The following is a 19,628-nucleotide window of genomic DNA, read 5'->3' on the forward strand; positions in this document are numbered from 1 at the left end:
AAGCAAGCAACACTAATCCAATCTGTGGTGATAGAGATTTGCATAGAGGTTGCCTCTCTAGGAGCGTAGTGACTGAAAACGGGCTTGAGAGGACTTTCTGAGTGATGAAAATGTCTTTTATCTTGGAAGAAGTACAGGTTACAAGGTGCTGCTTTTGTCAAAACTCAAAGAATTTACACATTAAATGTGTTTTTTTTTGATGTATATAAGCAAGAATTTGATAAAAAAGGAAAGCAATTATGGCACCTATGAGATATTCAATATAAGTTTTCTGCATATGTATGTGCCTGTGTGAGTGACTGTGCTGTGTGTGTGTGTGTGTATGTGTGTGTGTGTGCATGGCTTGAGAACAAAATAATATGTATGATAGAGTGCTTCTCTTTTGGTTTGCTGAATTAACATTAAAGCACATTTGTACCAGAGTGAACTCAGTACAAAAACGAAGTATATATGTGCTAATACTTACGAAATAGTATGTCCTCAAATTCCAATATCTCTTTACCCAGTTCATTATGCTTCCTGCTGTAGTATGAAAGATATGACCTGTCCCAGTTACAGATTAATGAATCTTCCTATGCAGATCAAGGTAGCACAAAATTGGTTTATTAAAGCAACTCCTAAATAGCTCTTACTATGTATAGTTTAGGTTTCAAGCTGTGGTCTAAACCTCCACACCTCTGCAGTATTTTCTTCCTAGCTCACTTTTGAGCTGCAGGTTTTTATATCATATTAGTAAGAAAGAATCATAGCTCAGTCAGAGCTAAGGAAGTGTAGGTTGTATATCACCACTGACTGTCTTGGTCTCTTTGCACAGCTAAAACAAAACACCACACACTGGGTGGATTACAAACAACAGAAATTTATTTCTAACTGTTCTAGGGACTGGAAGTCTGAAATCATGGCATTGGAATGGTCAGGCGAGGGCCCTCTTCTGGGTCATAGACTTTTTTTTTTGTATTCTTATATGGTTGAAGGCAGTAGAGAGCTTTGTAGTTTCTCTTTTATAAGTGCATCAATCCCATGCATTTGGACTCCACCCTCAAGATCTAATCTTTTCTCAAGAGCCCCACTATTAATACCACCACTCTTGGAGTCAGGATTTCAACATATGAACTTTAGGAGGACATAAACCCTTAGACCATAGCGTTGACATTATAAGAAACGATAACAAAAGTGTGGGAAGAAGTTCTAAGAGAAGCAGGGAAGATTTTTGTACGCGGGGAAAGGAGTAACCTCTGATTCATACGGTGAAATTGCAAAGACAGAAAAAAGATAATTTTGTTGAGAAATGACCCATGTCATAATATCCCTTGTTCTGTTTCTTGGGAAAGTAGGAGCCTATCTTCAGTGGGTACCTTGCTCCAAGTTGTAAAACTACCTCTGGTCATAAAGATAGCAGAATTTACTTTTCCTTTGCGTAAAGCCAATTAGCAAACAGAGGTCTGTGACTGGACTATGGGAGACTAGGACTCCATCACTACCTCCACCTCAGCTATTAAAAACTCTCTAACCCTCCAATTCAAGGAGTCCATTTCCTATTCTTTTCCTTATTGCAATAGTCTTGAAGAGTCTTCACCTGTTTAGCATGGACCTGTGCAATTTTTACTTTGATACCTGGTTATCTTCCTTGAATTCTCCTGGGAAGCTGTACTTCTCCTGACTTGCCTTCATGCACCGGGAGGACTAGCTTGCTGCTTGGAACACAGTGTTAAAATGTTCTTACAGAGAAGGGCAATAAGTTGATTTATGACAATCAGCTAGAGAAGAGCCACATTATCCTTTGGAAGTAAAAACCTTCTTAGATTAAGCAATGCTTAAGTAACAGTCTCTGTTTTATCAGTACTGTATGACATATTTTCTCTCCAGATGCTGACAGGTTCTATTTGAAGAACTGTGTAAACAGGTGTGACTGATATTTAATGAGGCTGCATCTATAAGCCACACATATATGCAGTGTGCATTCATTTATGAGCACAGCTTCATGGTCGTAGCCATCCTAGGAACCCACATTGCAAGATGCAACAGAACTCCTTCCTTTTTAAATAATAATGCATTGTCTAGGCAGTTGGAGATTGCTGCTTCAGGTGTAAGTCAGTGCTGTTCCAAGCTTCCTACGATGCTATGATGTTTCTATCAATGCATATTATTCTCTAACTGGAGCTGAAGTATGCTGTTTAAATGTTTTCAAGTGCAATATTATCAATTAAAGTCAGTAGATATCCCTAGAAAGTGTGTAGATTTGCAAATGCTTGTATCTTTATCCATCTTTCCCTTTTTCAAAAATTCTGAATTTGAAAATCAAGCATACCAGAGAGCAAAAGTTCTAAGTGGTTTAATTATTCTATCTGCTTTGAAGAAATAGAAAGAGACAATGCTTCAGATAACGAACATTCAAGCTATTTAGAGATATACAGGATAGATTCATCTTTTTGAATTGCTCTTGACACTTAATAATTTTTAGTCTGAAGTAATTTTGCTTTCTTTGATTTTCATGCTTTTAGATTTTTCCAAAAGTATAATTTATTCAATTACATGAGATAATCTCTATTATTAGGATGATTTACAGTTTTCAGATTCTTTCAAACTTCCATGTTTCCTCTTACTATCCACTATATTTCTTCTTACTTTGAGAACTCTTTTTCTATTTATTTGATTTAGGCCTACCATCTAATTGCTAAAAACTCAGATTATTATGTTTACACATAAACTGTTCAGATTTATTTAAAATATTAAGTTAAAAAACAATATTTGACCTAATTTTTTCCAATGTCTAATTTGCTTATTTGTAAAATGTTTTGTTATAACTTTTGGTTAGTTGGATAAATTAAAAATATATATACCAAAATCCTGTTTAGATACCCTCAAGGTCCAAATGAATTCACAAGTCTTCTTTTTTTAAAAATATTTTATTTATTTGAGGGAGAGAGAGTACATAATCAGGGGGCAGCAGAAGGAGAGGGAAAAGCAGACTCCCCACTGAGTAGGGAGCTGGATGCGGGACTGGATCCCAGGATTCTGGGATCATGACCTGAGCTGAAGGAAGACACTTAACCAACTGAGCCTCTCAGGTACCCACAAGTCTTCATTCTTGACACTTAAAGAAAGGATACCAATATATTTAAGCATTATGAACAAAACTAAACCTCCGTTTAAGGAGGAACCAAGCTATTAACACTCTATTTTCCCACCCCTGATCCTAAAGGAAAATAATCTGGAGATTCAGATTTTTATCTTTTTTTTTTTTCTTATGATGGATTGCTAGTAATTAATGTGGTGTTAAAATCCCCTTTAGGAACCTCAGTTGTCTGTTCTGGGTCTCACACAGACGGATTCATAGGTTCCTCAGCTTGAACTCATAGGGGAGGTTGGGAGTTGTTGACTTTTGTTTCAGAGCATCGCCTGAACAAGGAATTCTTTTGTATGGAACCTAATCCTTTTGTATTATTTTCCTGACTATCCATCTATGTCACATTCCTGTTACATCAAAAGTTGGAATTTTTCACTGCCCTACTTCACACAAGACCTGATCATAGAAACAAAGGAATTTACCTAATTGTTGGCCTTCCTATTAAGGGAAACAACTTTCCCTTATACATTATATATAGAAAGCACAGGACAGTTAAGGAGATGCTTTCACTCAGTCCACTTCAATAGGGAGAATGTTCATTTACGAGGAATATGTCTAAGGAAAAAAGGATCACTAGGGCTTAAGAGAGGTAAACAAGGGAACCATCAAGGAGTTTTAGGATAGTCACCTGGAAGAACGGAAGTGGGTGTTATCTCAGAATGTGCAGGGAGTGAGGGGAGACTTCTGGTCCTTTGTGGTTAACCATTTCCTGAAATGCAAATGAGCACACACATTTCTTAACCATCTCACTTTCTCAGGACTAGAAACCAGATAAAGTTCAACATTGTCAAAAGATATTTGCAAAGATCATGCAAAGTTACCTCCTGCTCATCATATACATGAAGACTAAAATTATTTACTATCTGACTTGTTAACATAAGGTGATTTTTTTTCAACAAAAGAAAGTGTAATTGTCCTCCCTTTCACTTGGGTTGATGATACCTAAGTTTGTCTACTCTCCAAAAGAATGATATTTAGGCTCTGTCTACTTTCCAATAGAAATATTAAGAAACAACAAGCATGACTTATTTCTCAGAGACATATACACAATTTGTAGAAGAATATCTCATGCTTTTGTCAATTCTTCTGTTACATGCAATATAAATTATTTTAGGGGATTGGAATCATTCAGAATTTGTAGTAGTATATTTGGGAAAACTAATGCCAGGTTTATAGGCTCTACCTTTCCTAGCTGACAGAAAAACTCTAATGGAAAACAGCCAATAGTTTTGCTATAAGAAGCAGGATTTTCCAAGGTTCTCTATGTATGGTTGTCTCCTGTTTTCATACATGGTTCTCTCTCTCCCTCCAATTTACAATGATAACTTATTTATTCTTAATGATCAATATTTATTGAATTTTACCTAACTATAAAATTGATGAGCATAAATGAATGCTCTTGAAATTGTTCTTCTTTTCTCTTCTGCAAGTGGTATTTTTCTTCCTGAGATTATTAAAAAACATTTTTTCTTCTGAAATTTCCTTTTTTTTCTTTCTTTCAGTCCTTCTAAATGTTCATGCTACTATTGATCTTTGAATATCTTATGATCCTAGGATGACTATTCATTTTTAGGAATGAAGGGCTAAGTCAATTCATTAACATTACTGGAAAGGGCTTCCTGTTTGTGTCAGCTTTGCCCACAAATGAAAGAATTGGACATATGTTTGTATTACATTGGGATTGGGAACACAATTAATATGCTTACTTTTAGGACAGGGATAAGAAGCTGGCAGACAGGTTGTTATTTGTCCTATGATGAAAAAATAATGGACAGCTTGATCCTGGAAGCCAATCACTATCTTCTCTTTGACAGGCCACCAATTTCAAGAATTTCTCTTCCAGTCTGGGAGAAAACTCCACTGCCACTTCTGCTGATGAAGAGGGATAAATGGTGAAATTATCAAACATTAATTAATCACATTCTTTCTAGATCCATTTGTTTAAGCAATTAATTTGATGACTAATGTTTCATGAAGTTTGATGCTTCACTAATTCAATGTTTATTTATTGACTGTCACTGTCCTAGTTTCAAAAAACATCTCTTTGAAGAAATTGTACATCATCCCAGGCTACCGAGTACTCAGATCTGGTGGGATTCAGAACATTGAATAGGTCGTAGCAATAGACGGTGGTATGTTCTTCAGCAGATGAAGTAAAGGAAGCTAGAGAAGCAGTAAGAAGGGCTTCTAGTGCCAGTTTTGAGGACATTGTTATAGAAAACTAGGCATAGAATAATCAGGAGTCACAAGGGCAACAAGGATGGGCTAAAGGAGGAAGAGTTGAGTCGAGCAGAAAAGGAACCACATTCACATGTGGGGAAATTACCACAGAACGGTGGGGACAGTGAGGGTAAAATCAGGGAGTACCATGAGCAAAAGCCAGACTGAATGATTAAGAACTGAAGATGTAAATACAGTGAGAGAAAGCTACTGTTGGATGACTTTGGCTGTCATTAGGAGCACAGGTACCAATTGGTGTTGGATAATAAACCATAGAAAATGATTTCTCCTAGCTCTAAGTCCTTTCATTCTGGCTATTGATCTACACACAAGTTTCTGGATTTACATACAAATAAAAAGTTAAACAATTATAAATATATGACCAGGAATTTCATAGTATATGCCCTAGTAAGAGAAATAAAAACAGTTTAGGGAGATATTATTTAATGAAGTGAATTACATTTAGTAAAAGCCAATTTTTATTGTATAAGCAAACATACAGCGGGGGATAGCTCTGAGACAACTATCAGAGTGGGATGGCAGACTCTTTGCCAAAGTGTCCTTCCTTCCAGATGGAAAGGGATGTGGGATAGAGAGATGGGATGAAAGTCCATTGAAAATGTGGTTCAAATGTCAAGACCGATAATGCCAAACATACATGATGACGGTAAGCTTCCTTATTTAACTAATAAGGCTTTCTGGAGGGGGCAGAAAAGGCCTTCAAGTATATCTGAAATGGTTTGAGAGAGAGAGAGAAGAGGTGACTGGATTTGGATTTTATTCTTGGGTGGGGTCAGAGAGAGTATTTCCTCTTATGGGACCATGGCTTGCATAGTTTCAACTTCTTGCTTGCACCAAAAGAAGTGTCCAGGCTTTCTTAGCAGTTTTCCCAGCTGTGGGGTCCAAAGGGCTAGCAGAGTGATGGACTTGAAAACTGTCAGCAGGCAACACAAAAAATGAGTACAACTCTTTAAGGATGGAGAAATATTTCTAAAACTCAAATGTGACAAAATGTTCTATGATGTTATAGGATACTAAAATAAGATTTTAAATAACAGAAAATTAACCATGAGAATTCTCTGATTATTTTCTGAGGTGGGGGAATTCTTTATTTATGAACCACATTTCAAGTAATCACCCCAATCTAAATGCAATCACCTATTAACTTGTTAGAGAAATTAATTTTAGTTGACAGAGCTAAGACTGTCTGCTGGGATGACCAGCCTGAGCTCTTCCCAATATATAACTTTTGCCAAAGTTGTTTGAATCAGGTAAGACAACCAATAGTCCATCAGTGACATTAAATCCACAAGAAAGAGGTCAAATGTGGGGCCATGGTACAGAGTGAATGGGAAAAGGACTTGGTCTAGCTATGGAAGATCAAGAAAGTTTTGTTTACATTATTCCAGAGGGTCAGTGTGTCTTTTTGGAGAAGGCATCATAAAAATGATCTAATTATTGTGATCTAATATCTGAAGTTTGATGAAGTAATCTTTCAGGGATTCTCAATTCAACAAAAATTGTAACCGTTGACACCATTCCTCCTTATTGAGATGCACAAATAATCATAAAATAACGAAAGAAACTGATGTCCATATGATCACGGGATCTTACTCATAAAGATAAAAAGTCCTTAAATTGCAAGAAGAAAGTCACACCCAGTTTCCATTAGTCTTCAGCAAACCTTATATTGCTTTAACACTCATTGAAATTGTCTGCCTTATTCTGATTAAAAACCTGGGCAGGGACAGAATTGACACCACTTTGGAAAATATTGTTGAGTGTAAATATTCATTTCCTGTCTGGTTTTTAAAAATATGCTTCTTCTGGGGCACCTAGGTGGCTTAGTTGGCTGAGCAGCTGACTATTTTGGTTCAGGTCATGATCTCAGGGTCCTGGGATCCAGCCCCATTGGGGTTCACACTCAATGGGGAGTCTACTTGAGAATTTACTCTCACCTTCTCTCACCTTCTCACACACACTGTATATGTGTGAGAAGGTGAGAGAAGGTGATTTAGTATTTAGTATAGATTTAGTATCTCTCTCTCTCTCAAATAAATAAATCTTTAAAAATAAATAAATAAAATATACTGCTTCTTTTTAGAGTCTTCAATGAATCTTAGGTAGAACAAATTTGCAGTACATGAACTATTCCACAAAGAGATATAAAGGAGTATTAATTCAGACCCACAATTATTGGGTATGCAATAATATGTTAGTAATAAGTTAGTGTGGTCACAAATAGTTAGTGATTCATTCCCATTGAACAGTAGATATTTGGGAAACCAGAGCATCAGCCAGATTCAGAAGAGGCAATGAGATGCAAGAGATCTTATTTTGGTTAATAGCAAAATAAAAGGAAATTGCCACTAAGCACAGACATTATTTCAAAGGCAGATATATCTCAATATATTTTATTATGGACTTAATGAAAAACAACCTTGAAAATCAACCAAACCTCTTAAAATTAAAAGCCAAAATCAATAACTTCCTCCAAAAAATACAGCAGAAATAATAATTTTCTGTATTTGGATTGGCTAATGTATGGAACTGACACTTATATAAATTTATTTTGACTCTTTTTTCTTAAATTGCATTATTTAAATGAGAATTGTTAATGTCAGCAGATTCGTTATGAGTGTATGCCAAGGGTCCTGAGCCTGGGTTTAAAGTCTACTGCTGTCCTTTGCTAGCTATATGAAATTGGCCATATGAAATAAATCTTTTCAAGCATCAATTTCTTCATCTGTAAAATAGGAATGATATTATACTTATCTCTTACAGTTGCAGAGAGGACTAAATGTGTAATGCATAATACATATAAGGAGTAGTTGGTCATTCATAAACTTCTAAATATTAGCTTTTTAAAAAATCATATTTTCCCTTTGTTTAACATTAGGAAGACTCAGGATCAAAATACTGACTCTTCTTATCATACAACTTGTCTTCGCTATTTCCATGCTGCAAATAACTGTCTTGAGCTCTGTATATATGGGTTTTCAGCTATAATACTATATTTAAGGTCAAAGATGCTTCCCAAAAAAAGTTGATCTTGTCATGTAGAATATACAAGGAAGACTAAATTTCCTCTGATAAAATATGATAATGAGAGAATTATAATCTACAGCCAAATGATAGATTTTCTTTCCTACTCAAAACTTTATTTACACATGGAAAGCATAGAAAAATAGTTGTCTGTCATTATTTGATCATATGTACTATGTATCTTAGTATTTATGATGTATTTATGATTATAGGTACTTTGTATTTGTGATTATATAAATAATTCTTAATTATTTGACAGGTTGCAGAGGTAGACTGGTTGCTAATGTCTATGATTATGTTTTGTTTCTTTCATCTCTCCTTTATTTTTGACAATTGTTATTTACATGCTTTAATGCTAAATTCTTTGGTTCAGAATGAGTTATGACTGCCAATTTCACAAGCTGAAATTTAACTTATTAATAAAAAAGATCCCTATATGTTCACATAATGTTTTACTTTTCTGCTTCTACTTATGTATGTTAATCTTTCTTGCGTTGCTTTTAATGCAGGAACTATGTATATACATTTAATCATCCTTTTAATTTCTCAATCCTGGGTTTTTAAAATCAGCAAATTTAATTTTGAGATTCATATGTTATATATTTTATTAATTATTCTTCTCTGTCAACTATGTTGAATTCACTATTTTATTTCTTATTATATATTCTTCCTAATTTTATTTTCTAATGTAGTCTAGAAATTGAGACTCATAAATTTAATATTATTGCTTTATATTACACCCTTTACATTTCCATGTTGAAATTTATGTTTTATAGTTAAGTTAAAATAGCTATTTGTGAGTGTGTGTGTATGTAGCCTATATTGCTCATTAGAATACAAATTCACAATGCATATATACCCAGCACATGAAAAATAACTAAGTCATATAGAATTATTAGAAAAAACCTTACTCCTTGAAATTTTCTAATTTTAACACCACTGCCTCTTTTCATTTGTTGATGTAAATAGAACTTGATTTCTGTTCAGTTGTTGGTTATTTGATGTTTCTCTTTCTTTGTTTGGCAAATGCTGTGCACCATGAAAGCATTCTGTTTCTTGTTTGTGTTTGACCCCAGTTCCATTCCAGGAAGAAAATGTGGTCCTGTTTGGTCTAGTCCCCAGTGCTCTGACTTTCAATGTCATTGAAGAATAACTGGTAAAGTCTAAAACTCGTTTTCCTGTTGGTTTGCTCACCTTTGTCCTTAGATCTCCCAAGCACAAGGTTAAGTGGCTGTAATAATTAATCTGGAAGGCCAAAAGCAGTTACAAGTGGCCTATTTTCTGTTTGACCTTTGTCTACCCTGGATTATTTGTAACAGTAGATGAGATTTAGATTTGTAGCAAATTCCTTTTATGTCTTATGTCATAACCCTTCAAATCACTAAAATTTGAGCAGCACTGTAGTAAAGAGCTTTGAAACTCTATCCCATATCCCAGCTCAAGTACCCTACACAGTGTCTCTCAATTCTTCTGCCTCAAAATTTTCTCTAAAATTTAATGAAGAATGCTAAGCCCTTCAAAATGCTCTGAAGCTTATACTTCAGGGACTGCTTTTGAGAGAACCCAAATTAAAACCAGGTCCTTCATTTATCTTTTTTTTTTTCTCCTAATTACTACATCATGCTATTTTCTCACAGAAGTAAGTTTTGAGTTAGGTTTTTATCCTTTTCCTTCAGTATAGTACTGTATGTATTCTTACAGAAATTCCTTGACATTTCTGGCATGTAACAAATATGAAGGTGAATTACTTTTATCATTGCCATTTTCAACTTATTTGGTCATATTCAATATCAAGAATACAAAAAGAGGTGGGAAATTCTGCTTCCACCCAAGATGGAGTAACAGATATCATATTTACCATCTATCCTTAAATAACCAAAAAGTTCAAAAAATAAATTAAATAGGCAGCAGAGCAATGATCCCTAAGACATGGGAAACATGAAAGCGCCAAACTTAATACCTGGGGGAAACAGAGAACAGTGTCATAGACAGAACCAGGATATCCTTGAGTTGAGGGTTAGATGAAGCCAAGACAACTACAACCTACAGGACAGGGCACCAGAGAGGAAAGACATGCACAGGATGAGAACTCCAGAGATCTTCAGGGGGTCCTTTTTAGCGAAGTGATTATCAGTGCATGAACGAAACTAACTGAGTTAAGGCAATAATACAACAAGAAACAGAAATAAACAATTAAGATTGGAAGGAAAGCAATAAAACTGACTCTATTTGGAAACCACATGATTGTCTACATACAGAATTTCTAAGTACCTACAGAAAAGCTAATAGAACTAATGAGTTTAGCAAAGTTGTAGGATGCAAGGTCAATATCAATACAATATGAATGTAAACATGCAATTATATTCCTAAATACTAGTAATGGATAATAGGAAATTCAGCTTTAAAAATAAGACCATTTGTAATAGCACCAAAAAAAAATGAAATATTAGATATTCATCTATAAAATATATGTAAGAACTGCATGCAGAAACTACTAAACACTGATAAGAAAAAAGAAAAAAACAAAAACAAAAACAAAAAACAAAAACAAAGAAGGCCTGAAGAGACAGAAAGATGTATCATGTTTAAGGACTGGGGAGATACAATATATAAAGATGCAAATTCAAAAAAAAATGCAAATTCTCCCAGAAAAGGCATAAGGTCTAAGCAAACGCAAAGCAAAATCATTCCAAGATTTTGGCAGAAATGAATGTTGGTTTAATAATTTATATGAAAAAGTAAAAGAACTAGCTAAGTCAAATAATTCTGAGAAAAGAATGAAAGACACACCACAAATCCATAATAATCAAGACAACATGATATTGGCAGCAAAGTAGGCATATAAATCAATGGAACAGAATAGGAGGTCCAAAATACACCCATATATGTAAGAACAATTAATTTCTGACAGAAATTCAAAGGCAATTCAATGCAGTACAGGTTTTTTTCTTTCTTCTTTTCTTTTCTTTCTTTCTTTCTTTCTTTCTTTCTTTCTTTCTTTCTTTCTTTCTTTCTTTCTTTCTTTCTTTCTTTAATTCCAGTATAGTTAACATACAGTATTATATTAGTTTCAGGTGCACAATATAGTGATTCAACAATTCTAGATATACTTTGTGCTCATCATGATAAGAATACTCTTAATTCCCTTCACCTATTTCACCCATCCTCCTCCCACCCCAACCCCCCTCCCCTTGTAACCATAACTTTCTTTTCTACAGAAGATAATCTATTTTTGGTTTGTCTTTTTTCTTTGTTCATTTGTTTTGTTTCTTAAATTTCACAGCATTTGTCTTTCTCTGTTGCATTTGTCTTTCTCTGACTGACTTCACAGCATTACACTCTCTAGATACATCTATGTTGTAAGTGGCAAGATATCATTCTTTTTAAGGCCTGAATACCCCACTTTTTCTTTACCCATTCATCTATCCGTGGACACTTGAGCTGTGTCCATAATTTGGCTACTGCAAATAATGCTGCAATAAGCATAGGGGTACAGATATCTATTTGATTTAGTGTTTTCATATTTTTTGGGAAAATACCTGTAGTAGAATTATTGGATTAAATGGTATATATTTAATTTTTTGAGGAGCCTCCATTCTGTTTCCCACAGTGGTTGCAAAAGTTTACATTCCCACCAAAAGTGCACAAGGCTTCCTTTTTCTCCACATCCTTGCCAAAACATGTTGTTTCTTGTGTTTTCTATTTTAGTCATTCTGACAGGTGTGAGGGTATATCTCATTGTAGTCTTGATTTGCATTTCCCTGATGATGAGTGATGCTGACTGTATTTTCATGTGTCAGTTGGCCATATCTATGTCCCCTTGGAGAAATGTTTATTCACGCCTTCTGCTCATTTTTAACTGAATTATTGCATCTTTGACATTGAGTCTTATAAGTTATTTATGTATTTTGCATACTAACCTTTTATCAGATATGTCAGCTATATCATTTGCAAAGATCTTCTCCCATTCAGTAGGTTTTCTTTCACTTTTCTTGGCTGTTTTCTTCTTTGTGCAGAAGTTTTTTATTTTGATGTACTCTCAATAGTTTATTTTTTATTTTGTTACCCTTGCCTCAGGAGACCTATCCAGAAAAAGTATCGCTATGGCCAATGTCAGAGAAATTACTATCTGTGCTCTCTCCTAGGATTTTTATGGTTTTGGGTCTCAAATTTAGGTCATTAATCCATTTTTTAACTGAATCTCTTGTAAGCAGCATATAGATGTGTCTTGGGTTTTGTTTTTGTTTTTGTTCTGTTTTGTTTTATCCATTCCATCACCCTATGTCTTTTGAAAAGAGCATTTAGTCCATTTGCATTCAAAGTAATTATTAGTAGGTATGCATTTATTGCCATTCTGTTACTTGTTTTATAGTTGTTTTATAGCTCTTTTGTAGTTCTTTTCTGTTCCTTTTTTCTCCTGCTCTCTTGTCTCTTGTCTCCTGCTCTCTTGGCTTTTTTGGGTGACACAGTTGCATTACTTTCTCTATTTTTTGTATATCCATTACTGGCTTTTGATTTGTGGTTACCATTAGGTTTGTATATAACATCTTCTGCATATAGCAGTCTATGTTAAGTTGATGATCATTTAAATTTGAACCCATTCTTTACACTTATCTCACCCCACCCCCCACATTTTAGATATATGGTATCATATTTTACATCCTTTTATTTTGTGAATTTTTTGACTGATTTTTTAAAAGATTTTATTTATTTATTTGATAGAGAAAGAGATAGAGCATAAGCACAGGGAGAAGAAGAGGGAGAAGCCAGCTACAGGCTGTATGATTCTGATTACATGACATTCTGTATGAGGTCAAAAAGAAGTACTGAAAGTAGGTAAGTAATTTCTAGGTTTAAGAGTAAGCAGAAGAAATTAACAACAAAGAGCCAAAGAAGAATTTTTGGTACTGATTGAACTTTTCTATATCTTGATTACAGTAGTGATTCTACAACAAATCTTGTTAAATCTTGCAGAGATATATGCCAAAAATTATAAACTTTAGAGTATATTAATCATAACTTAAAAATAAAGGAAAATATGAAAATAAGAGAGCACAGAGAATTAGTTTCCTATGTAAAATATCATCATATGTAGACAGAAATGTAATGTTATATTAAAAATAAATGCATTATAATAGAAAAAAGATAAAAGAAAAACAAAATGGTTTTAAAAAGTAGGAATGAGATGTCATCAAGATCTTCTTAACTTTAATACCTAATGATGTCTTCATCAAGATGTGAAGTGGTTCTTTAGAGTAGTACACTACTCTAAACTACTACTTCTTTAGTACTCTGTAGTACACTACAGTCCTTAATGCTTACTACTGCCTTGTAGCTCAACATTTTGAGACACAAGGAGAAACTTGTGCGATTTGTGCACTGACATTCTTTTTAAACTCTTATGAAAAGTTGTCAATTAATTAGAAATTATAGGATATTCATGCCAGCAAACCTCATCTTGTTCTTTAAAAATTGTCCTGGACAATATCCTATTGTGTGTCACTATTCAATTTAATATGGTAGGCTTTCACAGTTTTCCAACCTGAGTTATAATAATAGAGGTAGCTTTAGCATTTTAATTATTTTTTATTTTCATTAATTTCTTAACACCAATAAACTTATTATAATACAAGGATCAGCACAGTTATATATTACCAGTAGAGACAGACTGAGCATACAGTGTCAATTTGATTAAAGTAATGGCACTGCACCTAAAATGCCCTTGTGGCTTTTCTCAGTACACTCTTTCCTTTTAATTTGTTCTTTCCTGGAATTTAGCAAGTATAATTTGTTCTCATTGTTTAAATTGTGAAGAAATAAATCTCGTAATTATTACAATTTTTCTTTCCATTTACTATGCCTCATATGCTCCACAGGAAGTAGTACACACAGAGGTCACTGCCAGTATAAAAATCATTTTGAACTCCACTTGTTTTTTATTAGAGTCCCCTAATTTACTCCAAAGAAAGGGCAAGCAATTTTCATTATCTTTTCAGAAAAGTACTGTAATTCCATATATCATTCATTTAATTTTAATTCTATTTTATATGTGACCATTTAAATGCCTTTCCAAATGATAGGTGGATCCTGTGGTTAAATGTTTGAACCATATATTTTGAGCGAGAGATAGTAAGGCCAGATGCAGATCAAGATGAAGAAAATGAAGAGTTTTACAGTTTCATTATACTCACAGTTTCTCAGGAAGAGTACAGTATGCCATGCAGTGCCCCTCAGAAAAGCATGTGATCAGTCATGATGCAGAGAGAATGAAGCTGTAAGCAAGCACCTTTTTTGTGGTCTCCACAGGAAAGAAGAGTGAGGCAGGGTAAGGGAGTTTAGGACTGCCTACCTATATTTGAAAGTGGCTCCCTGGACACTTCATGTTCACTATAACCATGAGAACTTGTGGTTTGGGACTATCTAAAATCTCCAGATGTTTAGGGTGAACCAGGATTTACTTGGGAAGAGCTATTCTATAGATGTTAAATTTTCAATTTGCAGAAATTAGAAGTAAATTTAATATAAAAGCCCAAGAGAAAAATTTTTTAAAAAAGTAAGATCATATTTGGATGATTTTAGTAAATTCAATAATAAAAGATGAATTTCTATATTTTTTGCTTTTGCTTTTTGATTTGCTCAATAATTTTTACATTATAATGTTGATGTTCTAGTATCAACAATATACATGAATAAAAACTATACATTTTAAGTCCATGTTTTAAAATTAATATTTGCGACCAAATAAAATTCCTAAGTGAATACATAATATTAGAATATACAATGTATAAGACTATCCTGTCTGAAAAAAAAATAAAATTTTATAATAGAGCTCATCAAAATAAATGCATGCTGACTGATGTCTTAAAAATCATTAATCTAAATGGATTAGATCTTGAACAAAGTAAAACAAGAAGCTATACCAATATTAATATCTGCCTTATAGACTTTTAAATTAAAAATTAACATTTCCAACTTAATCTTTATAATTGAATATTTGAATCTTATCCAACACAACAATAAAAATAAAAGGCAATAAACACATAATGTGGACAGTCTCACTCTTGAGAAATAATTTATCACGTAACACATGTTATTCAAGAATTTTCTGAATAGTTTTTAAAAGTGAATTGGGAACAAACAGAATTACAGTATCTGTTGAATATACTTATCCACAAACTTTACTAACTTCATTTTGTATAGTGTTCATTGTTTAGTGCGTGATAGGCAGTTAGTCAAAATTCTCCGGAAAGCTGAAAAAAATACAATTGAAGGAGAATTCTAAAGGCAAAGCTAGTGTCTCTAGAGCCCTCCCTGTCCCTTCCCCGTTTGTGCACATAAATATATACATAAGCTCTGATTACTGTTGGAAGCCACCTTCACCAATCACGGAAACCTGTCTCACTTCCTCTGCCCCCCCTTTCCATAGCTTCTACATTACTCCTTCATCACTTCCCTCCCATCTCCACACACAATGTTCCTCTGTACAGGGCCTTTCTTATGGATAATAAATTGTGAGACTGTCCCCCCAAATATCTCATCCACAGGATTCTTTGTCACTTTACTCCTTTAACTCAAATAAAGTGTATCACCTGGAAGAGTCAACTTCTGTTAAGTCCAGTGCAATCATTATAAGATTGATAGGGAAAAAGCTCTTGGATGGCACAAAGGACAATCTATCTTTGCAATTAGCAATGAAGATAGACAGAAGAGGAGCTGGAAGAAAGAGATGGAAGAGACTGGAAAAAGTATGATGTCATCTCAGGGATAATCTAAGAAGTAAGAATCAATTGGGTGAAACTTGTTATATAGAAAGGAGAGAAGAGCTTTCACATTTTTCAGAATATTGTATATACCATTTCTTCCCTAACCGGAGCAGAAATTTCTCTAAGTCTACACTAACAATGCATGATGGTCAGTGAACTACTGATACCAGGAAGTAACTGTGCAATTGTAGGATCCAGAAATACACAGTGCTGTCCTAGCATCCAGAACCAGAAAAGAAAGCGAAAATGCAATCTGACCTAGACAGGGACTAGAATATCCTACCCCCTCTCTACTCAAGGGTTGGCCAGCATTTGGTGAGAGAAGCCTATAGCTACCCTCAGAACCATATGACAATTATACTAAAAACTTCTTATAATCTACTACTATGTAAAGGCTACAGTGAACTCTTAGCCAATGACATTTAACACGACTTTACTAGAGGATATAAAAGTGGAAAGAATGGCCAGACAAACAACCGAGATCTGAGTAAATAAAATCACGAGGGGAACCAAAGGCCAAACTTTGGCAATCAAATGAAATGACTAACGATATGTGGTGGGGAGGTGGGGGAGGGCACTATGGAGTTAAGAATCTTTCTGCCAAAACTGGAGAAGTTTGTGAGGGACACCTTGGCTGTGGAGTGGTGATGCCATTCGCAGAGTTCAGGATGACCAGCTAGACACAGAATGTGTAGCACCGTGAGCATTAGGGAGGTTTGCTGCAGAAGTGCTCCCAGATAAAAGTACTTGCCGCATGCTCAGGCATGCCTTATATATTAAAAAGTGCAGGAAAAAAATACCTTGAAAGCTTGATATTATAGTGAATGGGAATTAAATTTCCAATTTTATTCCTCTCAAATAAATGCTCACATGTTTCATGCTAGCCTGCTGCCTAGACAGATTCCCTCTTCTGAATGTTGACAGAACGTTTAACATATAACAAAGTCTTTAGAGAAGTCTTACTTCTGCAGCAAATCCTTACAGGAATGCCATGCTCTAGACAACCATGCCATGTCTGAAGGTGTGCAGACTTGAGCATTCTGAGCATCAGAACAAGATTTCCTGGAGAGCAGAGAACTCCTCCCCACAGCCAAGGCTGTTTAATAAATAAATAAATAAATAAGTAAGATTTAAAAATTAAAAAATAAAAAGGAGTGTCTAGTTACTAAATTGTCCTCTAAAATACAAATGATACTTTAGCTGGTTTCCTGGATTAAAGACAAGCAGTCATTTCTGCTAGAGATAACTCCAGTGACTGCATGTCTTTAATCCAGAAGACCAGCTCAAATATCATTAAACAGCCTTGATTATTTGTGATGAAAGGAGCCATACCACTTTTTTTAAAGATTATTTATTTATTTATTTATTTATTTATTTATTTGACAAAGGTCACAAGTAGGTAGAGAGGCAGACAGAGAGAGAGGAGGGAGTAGACTCCCTGCTGAGCAGAGAGCCTGATGTGGGGCTCGATCCCAGGACCCTGAGACCAGGACCTGAGCCAAAGGCAGAGGCTTAACCCACTGAGCCACCCAGGTGCCCGGAGCCATACCACTTTATCCCACATATCCTTTTTCCACTTTATCCCACACATCTTTTCTCCTTTGAAATCTTGTAAGGGAAGATACACAAAATTAAATTCTGCACTTACTGAAATTTCCACACAATAGAAAATCACTTCCTGTTTATTTCCCCAAATGTATTTTCTGCATCACGACAAAACACTACTTGTCCAGTGCTCTACATGTTTGTCTGTATTTAACCTATATCATAATTTGGTTTTATGAAAAATGCACTATTCTTTCAAAGCATTTATTTTTATTTCATTGCTATACTACATATACACACATGTAAAAGGTACCTTCAAATTATATATATATATATATATATATATATATATATATATATATATATATGTATGTATATATATATGTAATCTATAAATTTTTTTCCAGTTCATGAAAAAAACCTTTAACATATATTTCTCATTAAAAGTTCAGAACAACCATGTGATTCTTATGTTATTATCACTCTCTCAAAGATGAGGAAACTAAAATTCTAAGCGTTGAAATCTACTTGCTTGAATTCAAATGAATTGAAACAACTTCTGAATGCCAGCCTCAGAAATTAAACCTCATCTTAAAAAAAAAAAAAAAAAATCGTAAATTCTTTCACAAAGATATAGTACTTTCATTGCTTAAGTTTCTTAAAATCTTTTTAGGTCCATCTTCCCCTACATGAATAAATTAAATCTTTTCTAATCCTCCCAGTTATACTATCATAAATTCTTAAACGGATTAAATTTGGGTTTTTGATGTCCTGTAGCAGTTAAATTCCAACTAATATACAACATAGACAAAAATTTCAAGACAGAACATTTCCAAGACAGAAATTCACACTGAACTTAAGCAAGAACAGCTTTCTTAGAAGGGTTAGTCTCATTAGAATTCCTCCATGTAGGTTCTCATGTAGGTAAATAACCCAGTGATAAAGGAAGATGAGAATAACATATATACTGTATTTCAAGGTTTAAAAATAGAAGAAATCTTCTCTCCAAAGAATAATTGGTCACCAGAGATCCCAGTAGTCAGCTAACCTGTCTATTAACCTACAGGGTAACTCAACCTATAAACTAAAATATCTCATTACAAACAACTTTGATGTTTGGGGTTGTGGATAAATGCTTGCCAACTGAGTATAACACTAGAAATTGATTTTATTTTCCCTAAAGGAAACACTGCAAAGACTTTCTGTCTAGTAACTGTATTTATTTCAAGCTCTAGGCCCTGATCTTAGGGACAGCAATTGTTCAATTTTTGTTGTTGTCATTGTTGGTACTTTGTTTTGGCTCTGTAAATTTTAGATACAGAGGATAGAGTTAATCAAATTCCAAAGCTATCCACACTATTATCAGAATCCCTGCTGGACTCCTCTCTTATTTCATTACTTCTTCATATCCCTGTTTTTTATTCCCATTTGTGCATATATATTCATTCAAGGAAATATTATTCTGCTTTGACTTCATTTTATTTTTTGCTTATTTTTACTGAGAATCTACATTCCAAAATCTATCATGCTTTCTGCAAATATCTAACAAATTGCTTATAACTGCTTTGCATGAGTTTTTTTATATGTATCTGCCATTTTTCACCCATTCACCAACTATCAAGAAATTCAACAGTTCCTAAGTGACTACTATAGTCCTTTGGAGGGCCTGCAAGTGTGACGTAGATTTGCCCAGCAAGGAAAGGACACAATAAGCCCAAATGCACACACAGCATAAGCAAGATCAACATGGTGTCAGTTACTTGTGGCCCATAGGTGTCACTGAAGTAGAGGCCAGATGTTAGATGATAAGCACTGAGTCATGAAGAATCAAATTCGTGACCATAGTTAGGTGATTTTGTAGTCTGCAGATGCACCACAGGGGCAGTGGCAAGGGGGCATACTCTATGCATTGCTAGAACCAGGGTGAT

General features: G+C 34.5%; 1 long non-coding RNA gene across 7 annotated transcripts in view; it reads right to left on the minus strand.

Annotated features, from left to right (window-relative positions):
* Window positions 1-19,628, minus strand: part of LOC309849172 — an 895,871-nt gene that overhangs the window by 784,828 nt on the left and 91,415 nt on the right. For 2 of the 7 annotated variants that reach the window (XR_014303542.1, XR_014303543.1), the window contains 3 exons: window positions 4,834-4,996; window positions 3,756-3,836; window positions 2,926-3,094 (listed from right to left, as the gene is read on the minus strand). The exons of 3 other annotated variants lie outside the window; for them this stretch is intronic. This is a non-coding gene — a long non-coding RNA (uncharacterized lncRNA). Of the gene's footprint in view, window positions 1-2,925; window positions 3,095-3,755; window positions 3,837-4,833; window positions 5,000-5,816; window positions 6,282-19,628 lie in introns of those variants that run through there. 2 more of the 7 variants (XR_014303544.1, XR_014303545.1) reach the window with 2 other exon arrangements.

The sequence above is a fragment of the Mustela nivalis genome (genome assembly GCF_964662115.1).
Source record: "Mustela nivalis genome assembly, chromosome: 15".
Taxonomy (NCBI): Eukaryota; Metazoa; Chordata; class Mammalia; order Carnivora; family Mustelidae; genus Mustela; species Mustela nivalis.